Below are 10,559 nucleotides of genomic sequence, written 5' to 3'. Positions count from 1 at the left end.
AAAAAATTCTGATAGCTCAAGCCCTTTTGGGGTTCAAGATAGGATAAAACCCCAGAAGTGGGATTGCTGGTTCAAAGGGTGTATAAATTTGTAAATTTTTTTATATTGCAAAATTTGCTTCTTTAAGGTTTTAACAGTAACATAGGATTTCAAAGTTTTCAAACGTTTGCATTTTGGCCAATCTGTTGTGTGAAAAACAGTATCTTGGTATATATTTCATTTGCATTTCTCTTGTTATGAGTGAGGTTATATATCCTTTTGTATATTGGTTTAAGAACCAGCTATATTTTCTTTCTTGTGAACTGTCTATTCATAACCTATGCCTATTTTTATTAATTGTTATTCATATTTTTATTGAGTTTATGGATTATGGTACATATTGGGAGATTAGCTGGTACATATTGGGAGATTAGATTTGTGATATGAAGAACAAATGTTCTTTTCTAGTGTGTTTGTTCAGTCAAGTTGCCTGTGGTGTGACTTATCCACATTTAATGTAAAGGTTCTTCTTTTCAGGGTTTTCAGCTCTTTCTAATTTCTCCACCTTTTTTCTGGACCCCATGATTGCCAACCCCCTGCATTAGCAACCTTCCCTCTCCATCTTAAATCTCTTTGTATTGAGAGTTTTTAAGTTACCCTTAGTGCATACACATATTTACAGATCTCTCATCTTATAAAATATCTTCCCTTTATCCTACATTGCCCCTACTTCTACAGAATTTCCTTTATAGCCAAGATTCTTAAAAGAAGAGGTTTTACTCCATGTCTCCAGTTTTTCTTTCCACAGCTCTTAGCTTGGGGCAAGTTCCATCAAGAAAATAGCCCCCTAGTTATCAAATGATTGTGTACTTCCCCTCTTCATCCTACTTAATCGGTCCTGTAGAATTAGACACTTCAACCACTCTTTCATGAAACTATTTCCTCCTTTGGCAGTTTTCATGCTACTCTTCCTTTGGTATTCTTTAATTATTCTACTCCATCTTCTTCTTTGTTGTCCTTATGATGTATGTTCAAGCATCTGACCACTACCTATAAGTCAAGGACTCTTAAATCTATGTCCACAACCCAATCCCCTGGTTTCTAAGATCCAAATATACATATCCAAATAACCTTGTGATGAACATGCCCCAGACACCTCTCGCATGCTCAAAATTCAATCTCCAAATTTTATGTCTCCTGTATAAATGAATAGCATGATCATCCAACTAGTTACTCAACTCAGAGGCACAAGAGTAACCCGAGGAATTCTCCTTTATTGTAGTCATCATTTAGGCATTTCCTATTATCTTTTTGTCATCATTTTACCTCCTAAACATTCCCACTGTCACTAGCACAACAAATATTTTTACCAGATTTATTATAATAGTCTCCTAACTAGTCTACTGCCTGTAATATCACTTCCCTTCAACTCCGTCTTCAAACCATTGTTAAAATGATTATTATTCTAAGTATAACTGTGCTATTACCCTGCCTACATTTTCTTTGTGCTTCCAAATAGATTTTAGAATAAAATTCCTACTTTTGGGGTTAGCCTGTTAGGCTCTTCATACTTTGGCCTTACCTATGTCTTCAGCCTCATTCTGAAGTGGTCAGGTAACAGAGGTGGGTTTAGATCATGGACTTTGGAATTGGCCAGACCTCACTTGAATTATTAACTTTCTCACCTTGGGCAAGTTACTTAGCCTGTCTAAAATAGTTCTTTCATCCATAAAATCAAAATAAAAATAATAAGTCTCTCTCAGGGTTGTGGTGAGAAAAAAATAAAGTAATTCTTACAAAGTGATGATCACAATCCTGTCTCAATTACATGGTAAATCCTCAATAACCACATATGTGGATGGTATTAATGGCATTCCTGAGCCATAGCCTATCATGCTCTGCTTGAACTAATAATGCTGGTCCAGCCCTCCCAAATGGCTGGAAGGTATGTGTGATTGGCTCATGCCTTCATTCTCCTGCCTGGAACACAATTCTCTCTCCTCTGCCTCTCTCTAACCACTCAATTCTGTTTCTAGGGTGACTTTGATCAAGTTACCTAACACCTTTGCATTATGACCTATTAATTTGTAAAACAGGGTCCAAATTGTTACCCACCTCATAAGGTTATGATGAGGATTAAATAAGAAAACAAATGCAGAACACCAGCAGTTAGCAATCCCTTCATATTTCTCCTTTGTCTTCTTCATCTTAATGTTTTAATTATTATTAACACGTTGTTACTGTTAGTGGTTTTCAAAATGTTGTCCAAATTTCCATTGTCTCCTTCACTGGAAAGTTGTTCCTGGCAAGGACTCTGCTGACAGTGATTCTACCTTCAAGGAATATGTCTGGTGGAGAAAACAGATAAGAGAGCTAATCATTCCTGTAAGATGTGAAAAGTTCTAGGTTAGAGATAGGCCATGGAGGGCACAGGAAGCTTTCCTAGGCTAGCAATTTGTCTGGCACATAGTAGGTGTTCAATAAATGTTTGTGGAAGGAACGTCGATTAACTGGTGATTATTACCATAAAATGCATGTTAAAATAATGTAACATACATACAATTATGTGCTGTGATTTTAAAATCTACTTAATTTTCATGATATTAAGATGTGTTAGTATTTTTTTTTTTACTTTGCTTCATACTAATGTTTTGGGGGCTATGTTAAAGGAAGTTTAAGTTATTTTTTCTCCCTTTGTAGAATTAAAAAATTTTCACCTATTATTATCAGAATCTTGGGTTTGTGATAAACGCTGCCAAGTTAAGCAACCAGGCATTTTCTTTTTCTATGAGTCCCTGAAGGATTTCTTTAGTACTGGAATTAGTTTCAAAAATCATAAATTATGTAATTTGTTGGAGCAAGACCTTTTATATCTTGAATAAATGGCATTTCTTCTCCCCCTCCCTATCATTCACTTTTCATGTTACTAGATCAAGGAGACAAAAGGCACTCTACAGCAAAAGCTTTCAGAATGTCTCGTAAACAGGGTCTTGTGAAAACCAATAAGCTAGAACTAAAAGGAGACATAGATACAATTGCTATAAAGCTGTTTGAATTTCTCTTTAAATCCTAGGGTTTATTTTCATGTCTATAACATAATATAGGCAGAGCAACATGGTCTTCTGACCATTGCTTATTGTTATCTCACATTTCCCAACACTAAGAAGCATAATCTCTGTGTTGATAATTTATCTTTGAAATGTAAATCATTAAATATTTTTGGGGTAAAAGTCATGCAGAGTAACAGGAAAGTCACATCAGCATTCCACCTATATAATGCATGACTGGGGTTTATTATTATTCCACTGACCTATGGAGATACTTTAGAGAATTAATGTACCGTACTGCGTGTGTTATATGCTAGATTTCACATATATAAATATCCTGAAAAATTACTCATTTAGTTAGCTGGATCATTTAACAGACTTAGCAAAAAATGATAATCCTTTTTAGCAAGTATTTGTTCATATTGGCTAAATATTTGTTTAAATGTTTGTTAAATATGTATGCAATTTGCAAATTCTGGTATCTGAAAAGATGATTAAAGCAATCATATTTTTGTAACAAGTTATTAATATTTTATATCTTCTTACTATATCTTCAATTTCTGATATACATAAAATGATTCCTATCTTTCTTAATCTTTAAGATTATATCAAATAGCTTACCCAGAACAAAAATAAAATATGATGTCTGGCACTACCTCATATTTAATCCTTAATTGCAGTTCAGAAACAAATTTGATCCTTGGCTTAACATTCAAATGTGGTGGATTCCTTTCAAATGGTAGTGGATTCCTTTCTAAGGAATAACATGAAGAATCATACAGTCTCTCCAAGTTGAGGATACCAATATTCCAAGGACAATAGAGTCCCCTTTTTATGGTTTTTTTAAGTAACCTTAAGAAATTGCTTTCATATTGTTTGGGAATCTTCAAAATTAAAAATAAAATGGAATTATGATTTTCCCCTCTACTTCTAAATAATAAAAAAGAAAGAATACAAATTATCTCATTACTTCTCAGTTGTAAAATGCTGAAGTTAGAGAAATAAAATGTATATAACATTCTAAAATGGGGTGTCATAAGGAGGACAGAAGTATAGTATTTAAGCAATATAGTTCCAGGTTTGTGCGTGTGTGTTTTCAAATCTACCAGGTCCAATTCAAGATGTCACCTCTCCTCAATATTTTCAAGGGGAAAAAAGGGCCCTGGATTTTAAACAAAGAAAAGGATCTTATTATGAGTGGCTATCGCCTGAATGTTGGTATCCTTCCAACATTCATATGTTAGAATTTAATCCTCTCTTAACATTATAGAGAGGAGAGGCATTTGGGAGATGATGAGGTCATGAGGGCTCCACTCTTATGAATGGAATTAATGCTCTCATGCAGGGGCCTGAGGGAGCTTACTTGCCCCTCCTGCTCCTTCTGCTATGTGAGGACACAATGTTGGCCTCTTTTGCCATGTGGAAACACAGCAACAAGGCACCATCTATGAAGCAGAGTGTGAGCCTTCACTAGACACAGAATTTGCTGTTGCTTTGATCTTGGACTTTCCAGCCTCCAGAGCTGTGAAAAAGAAATTTCTACCACTTATAAGTTACCCAGTGTAAGGTATTTTGTTACAGCAGCCAGATTAGACTAAGAGAAGTGTCAAGCTTGAGTCAAATCTTTAATAATCTCAGTTTGTGATATAATCATGCTACGTTGGAGGTTTTAATAATTATTATCATCTTACTAACTAGCAGCCCAGAAACTGCCTTTAATTGAATGTTACTGGCAGTTTTAGCTTTTTTTCTCACATGAGTACACTATAATATATAGCACAGGTGAGGGCAATTAACTCCTTGGTGGCAGCAACATGTCTTTCTTTTCTTTTGAAAGTTTCCAAACCATAGCAGGGCCAGTTGTTGGGGAATGTACTGTGTATAGTAAAATGTTCAGCAGCATCAGTAACCTTTACCAACAAGGTATCAGAAGTACTAAGCCAGTTGTGATAATTAAGTCTCTCCAGACATTGCCAAATGCCCGCCTGGGAGCAAAATTACCCTTGGTCAAGAATCACTGTTCTAGTTGGTTGATTTGATGATGATTTATATTTGAGTGATTCTTTTGCCAAATATGTAGGTGACATCTTCTTCGGCCTGCATTTCTTTAGCCACATGTGTAAGATAATTCTGGTTTTATACATCTTCATCATGCTGTTATAAAGTCTCAATAAAGGTATAGATAAATCTAGACTCCTAGTAAAAATGTGCTATGCCATATTGTGCAGAGCCAAGGAGATACCGTTACCTGTTTCTACAAGAGTCAGAACTATTAAGCAAAGCACTTTTTCCACAGTGACTGATACCTAAACAATGACTCATAAATTACAACGACCTTTGTTGTTAAACTTTTATTGTTAACAAATTTTAGAACTGTACATTCCTTTCACTTCTGAAATCTGGAGTATCACCAAAAGTATGCTTAGCAATCCTTTGGAACAGAAATGATCTCTCTCTGTCATGTGTCCGTTGTCCTATTTAAGAATACTTAAGTGTTCCAAACAGCGGACTCGGTAATGAAGTTAAGTTGCCTTTCCTTCACCTAATGACAAATGGAAAATGGTGGAAATTCCATTAAAAAACTAACAAATGGAGTTTTTCTTCTAGAGCCACAGTCATTTTCTTAAACATTCACTGGATTTAAGAGTGAAGAGTTAAGCTTTCTAGGGAAATTTTCTAATTTCTTAGGGTACTTTTTATGGCTTTAGAACTGTTGTGAGTAACCCTAGCTCAGGAGCAGTTCCTAGATTTTCAACTTGGCTGAGCTTGTTGTGTAACTGTGGATCAATACATATTTGTTGGTGAATGAATAAGTGATTAAATATTCTTCTTTTTCTAAGACATTTGATTTAAAACTAAGTGAATTTCCTAACAATTTAATAGCAGATGTGCTATTTTTATCCCTTATCTCCATGTCAGAGTATTTAAATTGAGGGTAGCTGCCAGAGGCAGAGTAAAAAAAAAAATCATGTGTATAAGCTTTCTTCTGCCCCATTTCCTTTTGCTCCCATTTACTTCATAATAACATACATCCATAACTGTTGGGGTTGACTCTTGGCTAGTTTCTCAGTACAGGCTAATGTGAACTTGCTACAAACACTTACTGGGTGATGATAACAACTTAATTTTTCTAAAGGAATAATAAAAGTGTAAAACAAGTCCACTCTCATTCATAGTCAATATAAGAAAGCAGTGGGACTGGGCTTCTCAAGAGAAAATAACATTTCCTATGGAAAGGAAGTGCACGTATAGTTTTTCTTTTTAAAGAGATATTTTATGGAAGCAAACTAACGTGTTCTTTAATTGGCAATGTTATCTAAGTTATTTTCTTAAATGTATTAATACTCTCACATCTCATTCTTTGAGATAAGTTAAATGCTAAAATTTACGTTCACATATGTGAATGTATGTGTGTGTGTGTGTGTGTGTGTACTTTAGGGTCTCTCTTTCTCTCTTTCCAAATTCCTAGTTTTCTCCTTTAAGCCTCTGCCATCTACAAAACTAAACAGCATGTAACACAAGGTCTGCCACATGATAAGAGTTCTGTAGATATTAATAGCTTGTAATTTTACTTCTACCCTTTCACCGTTATTGTGCCTACTCCATGGTTTAGTGTTTTCTGTAGAGAGAATACTAAAAATGAATCCAAGGCATTTTCTTGAGTATTGGCTCTGTTTATGCCAGCAGGGAAAAAGCACAGTTTTAGAAACTTCTATTTTGCCCTGGTTTAACATCTTCTCCTGTCATTATCTCAACCTTCATTACTTCGAGTGGAATACAGAAATAAGAAAGCAAAAGCAACTTTCCTATTAACAAAATCTACCTTTATCTCATTACAGTCAACGTTAAAATAGAAATGCCAATAATTTAAAAAATTAAAATAGGCAGAACACTAAGTGTGCTTCTATTAGGGCATTGTATCCTTTCGTCCCATTTATTTGCACTCAATCCATTGCTCAGGTATGACTGCCTGCATTAGCTGACTTGAGGTAACACACTATAATGTTTACTTAGAGAGAGGTGGCTCATGTATTTCGGGCTTGTAGACACTGTGGGAGTTAAAAACAAAGACCATTTCCTTTACTACATTTACCTTAACATCTGAAAAGAAGAACAATGAATTTTCATGCATAGCTTTCCATTCTTCTTCTTTTCTAAACATTGGAAGTCCTTTCTACCTTTTTCCTCCTGCCAAGCTCACAAGACAAGACAAGGCCGAGGCCACAACCCGAGTGATTTGACGGGTAAATATACTATTCAATTTTAGGTTTAGAGAGTTTATTACTTATGTAGACAGCAAAAGGAAGAATAACTGAAGGTGCTATCTACTGGGTCCTTTTCCACAGGCCAAAAAGGACAACACTGAAATCAAAGGAGTCTAGGGACTGCAATGATAATGCAACAATGTCCATTGCTGGGCAGATGATTCTAGACTACAGCTGGGCAGTTTTATAGTTTGCCTCTATACCCGGAGGGGGGAGGGATGAAAATCCTTCTATATCATTAAAACCCCAAAGGCAATGAGAGAAACTATCAGTTTCCTAGAGGAAATAGAAAGGAGATTGGGAGATTTCCTCAAAGTAGCACCTCACCAGTCTCCCATCCTCCCATGTTCTGGGAGGATCTCAATGTCTCCTGCCAAGACTTGTATAGGTTGTGGTTCAAGTCTTTGTCTGTGTGGTTTGTGTGGATATGTGCAAAGTTACCAGGGCACCATGAAGGAGCCATTCCACTATTTTCTAATTCTTCCTTTGCTCCAAACCCTTTTCTACTGTCTATTAGGGAGCTGTATTCATGTCCATTCCTTTCCTCTTACAAACAAAAATTTGAACAATATTCTCGGTTGTAACATGGGCACTGGGTATAAATTTTCACAACTGGGATGAAAAAAATGGTACGATCTTTCATTTTTCAAAACCATATCTTATGTAAACCCCACACTCTTCAGGGCTAGCTAGAAATTAATTCATTGAAATGAATGTGACTCCTTTGCCTTCAGCGCATGCTAAAGTGAGAGGATTTGAAGCAGACCAGAAGAGGACAGAAAATATTCTCCACTTTTTCTCCCCACCATCAGTCAATGAGGAGACCTTCACTAACCAAGCCTCCGTGGGTGCTTGGCTCTTTGCCGCCTCTGCTTGTGCATGCGATTTGTGATTGAGATTGTCAGTCTCAGCTTAGTTTTCAGCTTTTGCAGGGGTGGCAGTAGTGGGAGGGGATGAGGAAGATTCTAAATCATTTTTCAGGTCCTGGCAGCTACCCTGGGTGCAATATCTGCTATTTCCCTAAACCCAGCAAAACCTTTTTCCTATACCTTCCTTTTTTGCAACTTCCTTCCCTTCTCCTCTCCTCATGAGTATATAATCAATATAGTCTCTCTTGAATGAGGTTTTAGGATCACCATATTCTGCTTTTTATGAATAGTTGTGAAAGAACTACAGGCTAAGATCAATAAGTATTTTTCTTACTACCTAACCTGTTAAACACGTTATCAGGGGTGTCCAATCTTCCCTGGCTTCCCTGGGCTACGTTAGAAGAAGAATTATCTTGGGCCACATATCAAATACACTAGCACTAATGATAGCTGATGAGCTAAAAAAAAAAAAAAAAAGCAAAAGAACTCATACTGTTTTAAGAAAGCTTATGAATCTGTGTTGGGCCGCGGGTGAAACAAGCTTGCATTAAATCATCAACACATCATGTGGCACAGGAGTGACATACTTACAGAGAATTGACCTCATTCCAGATGTTTATCCAGCAGTTGCTAAACAGATGAACATTTCTAGAGCTCGAAGCTTATTATTATGGGTCATTTTTAGAGGTATGACATGACTCATGGAAATGTTATTCAATCTATTGTTTTTATCTCCAGATTTTTCTATTTTTTTCTAATTGCTTAGGAAGAAAATGTTGATTATGACATCTTAAAGAAAGACCTCACTCCAATTTATTGCAATTTACTGATAATTATGTTAGTTCAGTGGCTGTGTATTACTGTAATCAGTGCTTATATTCATGCTTAGGGTATATTCATGCTTAGGGTGAGGTTAATATAATTATGAGCTAACATCTGGGATTGGGAAGATGGAGAACCTTATAAGGACAGTCTTAGTAGATGTGTGTGCAGATGCAGTCAAGACTCTCAAATTAAAATATGGAATCCATTTTGACTTGTAGGGTGGTGGTCAAATACTGAGAATGAGGAGATAAAAACCTAAGCCAAGGGCGATATGCTTGTGGATGTGGAGAGATTCAGGACACAGTTTTGCCACATGCCAGTTTTTGCCTTTCCATATCTTGTTCAGCATTCACTGAAGGCTGCAGACAGCTTCAAACCACTTATTTCTTGGGCCAATATTGGCTAAGCCTGAATGTGTGCATGTATGTGTGTTTGTGTGTTTATACACACACATACACACGCAGATATTTGAATATTTCTGCTTCCCACAAGTGAGGTTTAGAATTTATCTTGCTACTATAAGTTGGGGGTGCCTGCCATGAGCTCTTTAGTGTCCACCTGATCACCATAGGCAGCTTTCTTCTCAACCCACATAGTGATATGCTCAGCCTATTGGATGTTCTGTTTCCTCTGTAGATACCCACCTGGAATAAAGCCCTAACACCAGCTCATTTATTTGAAGCCTAAATGTCTTGATTATCTTAAAGCTCTGGCTTCTTGCACCTATGGTTACTGGCCCAGATCTTCCTCTTTAACCAGAATTGTCACCCACAGCCTAGAAACTCCTGTCCTTCATGCCATTTGTTCTAGTGTTAATTCTGGTCTTGCTAGACCCTAATACTTCGGCAGTCATAGTTTAGAGCATTGGTCACTCTTTGAGCCATAAGCCGTAGTCCTCCCTGTAATCCCCTCCCTGACCCCGTTTCCCTAGCTAAGCCCACACAGACCATGTTCCTGAGATTCACTGGGCTGGCTACCATTCCACCTATTCAATTTGTCCTGGATATGCATGTAACTTCTCTTCAGAATTTTTCAACCTTCCTTTCCAACAAACATAAATTCAGAAACTACACTGAGAGGAACAACCTGTTCTAATTTTTGTAGAAGTAAAAGATTTTGATTTTTTAAAAAAAACTTACTTGTGATTCATGAAACATCCTACCATAAACATTTTTTTCCTTAGTGATTATTTCCAGGGAAGATTTCAAAATACGGTCCCTGCTGAGAAAATTCATTGTTTCCTCTCCATGGAGAAAGGTGAAGAAAGTTCAAGACAAGGACAAGGCTCACTGATTCTAGTTGCCTCCCACACTGATCTTTGACACCAACAATCTAAAGATCTAAAAATCATCTCTGAAATGCAGCCACAGATTTAAACTACCCTCAAATGACCCCAGCACTTGCAGTGAATGCTAAGATATAGAAACATCAATCAGGGGTTTTCGATGCACAGGTTTTGTTTTAGGGCCATTGGTATTCTCACTTGCGTATGTGTTTAGACTCAGTTAACTGTTTAATCTTCAACAGGTTTGGCTGACACAGATGTTTCCTTTGCACTGGCAGAGTCGCTGACA

This window comes from Pan troglodytes, chromosome 4, assembly GCF_028858775.2.
Source record: "Pan troglodytes isolate AG18354 chromosome 4, NHGRI_mPanTro3-v2.0_pri, whole genome shotgun sequence".
NCBI classification, from domain to species: Eukaryota; Metazoa; Chordata; class Mammalia; order Primates; family Hominidae; genus Pan; species Pan troglodytes.
Note: the sequence above shows the minus strand (reverse complement) of the source record.